This window comes from Cervus canadensis, chromosome 1, assembly GCF_019320065.1.
Source record: "Cervus canadensis isolate Bull #8, Minnesota chromosome 1, ASM1932006v1, whole genome shotgun sequence".
NCBI classification, from domain to species: Eukaryota; Metazoa; Chordata; class Mammalia; order Artiodactyla; family Cervidae; genus Cervus; species Cervus canadensis.
Genome location: NC_057386.1, coordinates 20,581,687 through 20,588,493, shown reverse-complemented (window position 1 = coordinate 20,588,493; position 6,807 = coordinate 20,581,687). Strand labels below are relative to the sequence as shown.

The 6,807-nt window shown below is 46.3% G+C and overlaps 1 pseudogene; it reads left to right on the top strand.

Moving 5' to 3' along the window:
• The first annotated feature begins 1,518 nt into the window (after window positions 1-1,518).
• LOC122425654 lies at window positions 1,519-1,649 on the top strand (annotated as a pseudogene).
• Window positions 1,650-6,807: the final 5,158 nt, after the last annotated feature.

Sequence of the window (6,807 nt, the reverse complement as noted above, 5' to 3'; positions counted from 1 at the left end):
GGATCCCTGGTGGGGGAACTAAGGTCCCACATGCCTTGAGTGCAGCCAAAAGCTTTAAATAAAAATAAAGTCCCCTCCCTGTTCCAACATCGCCCCTCTTCTGGCACCTTGCCCCTCTTCTGGGCCACACAGAATCCCGGAAAAGCGGAGAATGTGCTGACCCTCACATAATTAGTGCAATCAACATTTCGCCTTCCGAATAACTGGGGCAAGGGGACTGGAAGAGAGCAGAAAGTGGGGTCTTCGTGGGCATTTGCCGCGAGCTGGACTTTGTGATCAGTTCGTTCCTAGTACACAGACACTTGCCTGAGGCCGCAGTGCAGAACCAGGACCAAACCTGCCACTCCCTACCCGGTGCTCCTTCCATCCTACTAGGGTCTCCCTTGGAAAACAGACCTTGGGAGGGGGCGGTACAGGAAACCCACGCACACCCTCACTATAGGCCTCCCACCGGTGCCCCCACCCCGGACCCGACGCCCCCCAGTCCTAGAGAGACGACTCTCATCTACACGTTTGGAGGGAACCGGGTTACTTTTTAGGGCCTTGAGTGCAGGGAAGACAGGGGAACATGGGAGGGGCGGGAGCCTGACCTGTTCTGAAGCCTGGTCTATGCTGCCACCTTGTGGCCACAGCAGGAAGTGCGCCCGTTCCGCCGCTCCGAGCGAGTTCCGAGTTAACACTCGGGTTGAGCGGGAACTAGGCGCTGCGCTCCATCTCCTCCGGACACAGGAAGGAACGAGGTACAGCCCGTTCCTTTACAGTTCATTGACAGCTTACAGTCCGGCCTCGTGGCCTCCAAGTGACGTGACCCCAAACTCAACTCAGCACCGAATACACACCAAAATAGGTCAGCAAAAGTTTCCCAAAGATAGAGAAGCATCAGGAGAGTGATGTTGAAGCTGCGCCTTAAAGGGCAGGTAAGGGCTTCCCTGGTGGCTCAGCTGATAAAAAATCCACCCGCAATGCGGGAGACCCAGCTTCGACCCCTGGGTTAGGAAGATCCCCTGGAGGAGGGCATGGCAACCCACTCCAGTATTCTTGCCTGGAGAATCCCATTGACAGAGGAGCCTGGTGGGGTACGGTCCATGGGGTCAGAGAGTCAAACATGACTGAGCGACTAAGCCTAGCACAGAACAGGGACGTCCCTGGCGGCTCAGTGGTAAAGAATCTCCTGCCCCTGCAGGGGCCATGGCTTCCATCCCCGGTGGAGGCGGATCCCCCCTGCCACAAGGATGGAGCCTGCGCTCTAGAGGCGGGGAGCCTCAGCTACCGAGCCCGTGTGCCACAGTCACTGAAATCTGCACACCTTGGAGCCACTGCAATGAGCAACCTACAAACCACAACCAGAGAGTGGACCCCGCTCACCGCAGCTAGAGAAAGCCCACGCAGCACAGCCAAAAATCAATACATAAATTATAAACAAACAAGAAAACTCTCTGAATTTAAAAAAAAAGGGGGGTGGGCAGGTAGAACTGAAGGCAAGTGAAGGTGAAAGAAAGCCCTTCACACCCTTTTCTTGTGCCCTTTTAAGATTGACACAGTGCCTTAGGAGGCTAACACCGAAGGGTAAAGACAGTCTCCGTAAAATCCAGAGATTTTACGAACTCCTCTTTGGAACTCCTCTTTGGATCCTGGCTGGAGTCACAGCTGAAGGGAAAAGAGAAGTAGGCACTCCAGGTAGAGAGACTAGCCTGAGCAAAGGCACGGAGTCAGGAAAGCATCGTTTCTAAGGAATCCCGTTTGTCCCAAGACGAGATCAGGTGTAAGGCGTTAAGGGCAAGATCATTTGGGAGCCTAATGGGCAAGGCTGAGTTTGTACTTAGACCTTATGCAGTAGTCTTCGAGCAAGGACAAGCTCCAGCAGGGATGTCTCCAGGAAAAAGCAGTGTAACTGCAGAGGAGGGGAGTGAACAGGACAACTGAAAACGGTTGAAGGACACGCAGCGCTGAGGGTGGTACCTCTGGGAGCGCGGACAAGCCAGGGCCACGGGGAGAGAGGAGGGCTTCAGCTTGAGTTGCTCTCAGTGAACATGTCCTTCACGCAACTAGGACTAATAAATTAGTAAAAATGGAAGCAGTAGCAGTCACTCAGATGTGTGCAGACTACAGAGTAAACAAAGCACTTTGACTCACACATGCCTTCGACCAGTGTTTACTGAACCTACTATGTGTCAGGCCCTGCGCTGAAGGGCTTGCGATCAATCAGTAACTGGTGGCTGATTCCAGTGGAGGAGATGGACATCAACAGCCCTGATAAACACATAAAATGCACGGTGTCCTAGAAGGTGCTAAGAGGAAAAAAAAGAGCAGTGATGCAGGAGAAGGAGTATGAGAGGCCAGGGTGGAGGGCTGTAGTTTAAAACAGGTGATCCTGTGACTTCCCTAGTGGTCCAGTGGCTAAAACGCAGGGGGCAGGGGTTCGATCCCTGGTCAGGGACTAGAACCCACATGTCACAACTAAAAGATGTCACGTGCCATAGCTAAAAAGATACCGCACACCGCAAGGAAGATGGAAGATCCTGCGTGCCACAGCTGAGACCTGGCACAGCAGAATAAATAAATAATAATAAATAAAACAGCATGGTCGGGAAAGGCCTCTGTACAAAGGAGACACTTAGGCTAAATCTTGAGAGGAAGGAGAGCAGGAAATCTTTTTAAGAAATGTGATACAAATGAACTTATTTTCAAAACAGACTCACAGACATAAAACAAATTTATGGTTGCTGCTGCTGCTGCTGCTAAGTCGCATCAGTCGTGTCCGACTGTGTGTGACCCCATAGACTGTAGCCCACCAGGCTCCTCCGTCCATGGGATTCTCCAGGCAAGAGTATTGGAGTGGGTTGCCATTGCCTTCTCCGAATTTATGGTTACCAAAGCGGAAAAGGGGTTGGGGGAGGGATAAATTAGGAGGTTGGAATTAACACACACACACTACTATATTTACGATAGATAAGCAACAAGGACATACTGTATAGCACAGAGAACTCTACTCAATATTTTGTAAAAATCTATAAGGAAAGAGAATCTGAACAATTTATTTATATAACTGAATCACTGTGCTGTATGCCTGAAACTAACAGATATTTTAAACCAACTATATGTCAATTTTTGAAAAGCTTTTTTTTAATTTACTTCTCCTTAAAAGGCCTATATCCCCCCTCCCTTCCCTTTTTCCTATTAAAATGATATTTATATTGACTTCTAAGCCACCTCGGGCTTCCCTGAAAGCTCTGTTGGTAAAGAGTCTGCCTGCAATGCAGAGGACCCCAGTTCAATTCCTGGGTTGGGAAGATCCTCTGGAGAAGGGATAGGCTACCCACTCCAGTATTCTTGGGCTTCCCCTGTGGCTCAGCTGGTAAAGAATCTGCCAATACGGTAGACCTGGGTTCAGTCCCTGGGTTGGGAATATCCTCTGGAGAAGGGAAAGGCTACCCCCACTCCAGTATTCTGGCATGGAGAATTCCATGTACTACAGTCCATGGGGTCACAAAGAGTTGGACGTGACTGAGCAACTTTCACTTCACTTCACTTCTAAGCCACCATGAAGTCACTCATTTTTTTCCTGGTTACCTCCCCTGTATGCTGGAATTATACATGTTAATAAATATATTGTTTTTCTCTTTTAATCTGTCTTTTATTACAGGAATGTCAACCAGAAACTTAGAAGGATAGAGGGAAAATTATGTTTTCCTCCGCTACAAGACTTTAGGGAAGAAAGCCATGTGACTATCTGGGGAGAAGCTTCCAGATCCCAAAGTGGGAGCATTTCTGGCATGTTCTAGCCCAGCAAGGGAGCAGGGGTGGCTGGAGTGGAGGGCCGAGGGTTGCAGAGTTGATATGAGCTGGAAGAGGTGACGGAGCTTGATACAGGCAGCCGCATAGAACATGTGAAGAACAGCTTTTACTTTTGAGCAGAAGAGCATCGTAATGTGATTTCCATTTTAAGGAGCTTTCTCAGGCTGCTGTGTGCGGACCAGACATCAGGGATATGTGCACAGAGCCCGGAGTTTCCTAAAGACTGGATGTGGGGTGGGAGAGAAGAAAATAGTCAGGATGCTGTCTCCATGGGGATGGGGTTGCCATCAGCCAAGATAGGGTGGCTACGGCAGGGGTAATTTTGGTGGGGAGGGGAGATTAGGAGCTCAATCTAGGGCAGGCTGAGTTTGGGATGTTAATTAAACATCATAGGGAGGATAACAAGTGAATTAATTTCAATCCACTGGGTAACCATGTGTGTGTGCGTTTATATGTGTGTGTGTTTTACTTTGGGAAGATATGCAAACCATGAAATTTACCATCTTAATCGTTTTTACATATATTGTTTGAAGGCATTAAATAGATTCACGTTGTTGTTTTTCAGCCATCATCCATCAGCATTATCCTCATAACAATCCATCTCCTGTAACTTTCATCTTCCCAAACTGAAACTCTGTACCCATTAAACAACAACTCCCTTTTCTCCCTACCCCCAGGCCCTGGCAACCACCATTCTATTTCTACAAATTTGCCTATTCTGTGTTCTTCATATAGGTAGAATGATCCAATATTTGTTCTTTTGTGTTTGGTTTATTTCTTTTAACATAATGTCTTCAAGGTTCATTCATGTTGCAACTTGTGTCAGAATTTCATTCCTTTTTAAGACAGAGTAATATTCCATTGTATAGATATTCTACATTTTGTCTATCCGTTGATCCATCAATATTTGGGTTTTTTTCACCTTTTGGCTAACTGTGAATAATGCTGCTATGAACATTGGTATACATCTGTTCATGACTCTCTTTTCAATTCTTTTGGATGTGTACCCAGAAGTGGAATTGTGAATCATATGGCGATTCTATGTTTAGCTTTCTGCTATGAGGAACTGCTACACTGTTTCCCAATCTTGTGTGATTTTTCCCACTTATATACAGGAGGGACTGAGAATCAGAGAGGGGAAGGGACTTACAGGAGGTAGGGATCCCTGAGCCAAAGTTCTCTTGACTACTGTGATTCTGACACCCCTACTAGAGAGAGACTTGGAAATAGAAATTCATGGAAGCTGAATTGAACCAAGGTGCAAACTTGGAAGCCATCTTCATAGAGCTGGTGGGAAATGAGTTCGCTGCAGAAGAGAGGAATGTGAGACCCAAGACAGCAGGAAGCAGGAGTTTGGGATGGGGCACGAGTCCAAAGAAGGAAGGGGAGCTAGTAGAGAAAGCAGAGGGAGAGCTGCCCCTCAATATAGTCCCAAGCCAGACCCTCCAATCACAGCTTACTAGCAGTTGTGTGACCTTAGGCAGGTTACTCACCCTTTCTGAGCCTTGGTCTCCTTGTCTGTAAAATGGGGGCACTAAAAGTCCTTGCCTCATTGGGTTGATGTGACAACTAAATGTGATGAACCAGGATTTGTAAAGCCTGTGGCCAAAATATGAAAGAGTGTCGCAGAGCCCAGGGAGAGAACAGTTAGAGAAGTCACTGGGAGAAAGGGGACAGGCCCTCCCTCAGAGGGGCTGCTGAAGGAAACATGAGCCAATTTGTCTCTGGAGGGCAGTTTGGCAAAAACCTTAAAGATATGCTAATCTGTTCACCCAGAAAATCCACTTAGAGGCATTTATTCTCAGAAATTCTGAAAGACATGCAAGTTGAATTATCCGCAAGGATGTTCATCCAGTGCTGTTGATGAGAACAGAGGACTGGAGATGATTTCAATGTCCAAGTAAAGGAAACTGGTAACATTGTTTCTGCTTTATGCAGACAAAAATTACATAGCCATTAAAAATGCAGTTGATGTAGTTTTAGAATTAGAATTCTGTTCATCAGTCCAGAAAGAGGCTCATGTGCATACATATACATGTGTGGGCTTCCCTCATAGCTCAGTGGTTAAAGAGTCTGACTGCAATGTAGGAGACTTGGGTTTGATCCCTGGGTTGGGAAGATCCCCTGGAGAAGGAAATAGCAACCCACTCCGATATTCTTGCCTGGAGAATCCCATGGACAGAGGAGCCTGGCAGGCTACAGTCTATGGGGTCACAAGAGTCAGACATGACTGAGAAACTAAGTATGCACCTATATATATGTTACTGTTTTACATATATATATATATATGTGTGTGTGTGTGTGTGTGTGTGTATGTGTGTATGTATATATGTGTGTATATATATATATATATATATATGGTTATTGTTTTATTTAATTTATATGCAGAGTACATCATGTGAAATGCCAGGCTGGATGAATCACGAGTTGGAATCAAGATTGGAAGATAGAAAAAAAAAAAAGATTGGAAGATAGCCAGGAGAAATAGTAACCTCAGATATGCAGATGATACCATTCTAATGGCAGAAAGTGAAGAAGAACTAAGGAGCCTGTTGATGAAGATGAAAGAGGAGAGTGATAAAGCTGGCTTGAAATTCAACATTCAAAAAAACTTAGATCATGGCATCCAGTCCCATCACTTCATGACGAACAGAAGGGGAGAAAGTAAAAACAGTGACAGATTTTCTCTCTTTTCTTGGGCTCCATAATCACTGCAGACAGTGACTGCAACCATGAAATTAAAAGATGCTTGCTCCTTGGAAGGAAAGCTATGACAAATCTGACAGCATATTAAAAAGCAGACATCACTTTGCTGCCAAATGTCCGTATAGTCAGAGCTATGGTTTTCCCAGTAGTCATGTATGGATGTGAGAGTTGGTCCATAAAGAAGGCTAAGCACTGAATAATTGATGCTTTCAAATTGTGGTGCTGGAGAAGACTCTTGAGAGTCCCTTGGACAGCAAGGAGATCCAACCAGTCCGTCCTAAAGGAAATCAGTCCTGAATATGCATT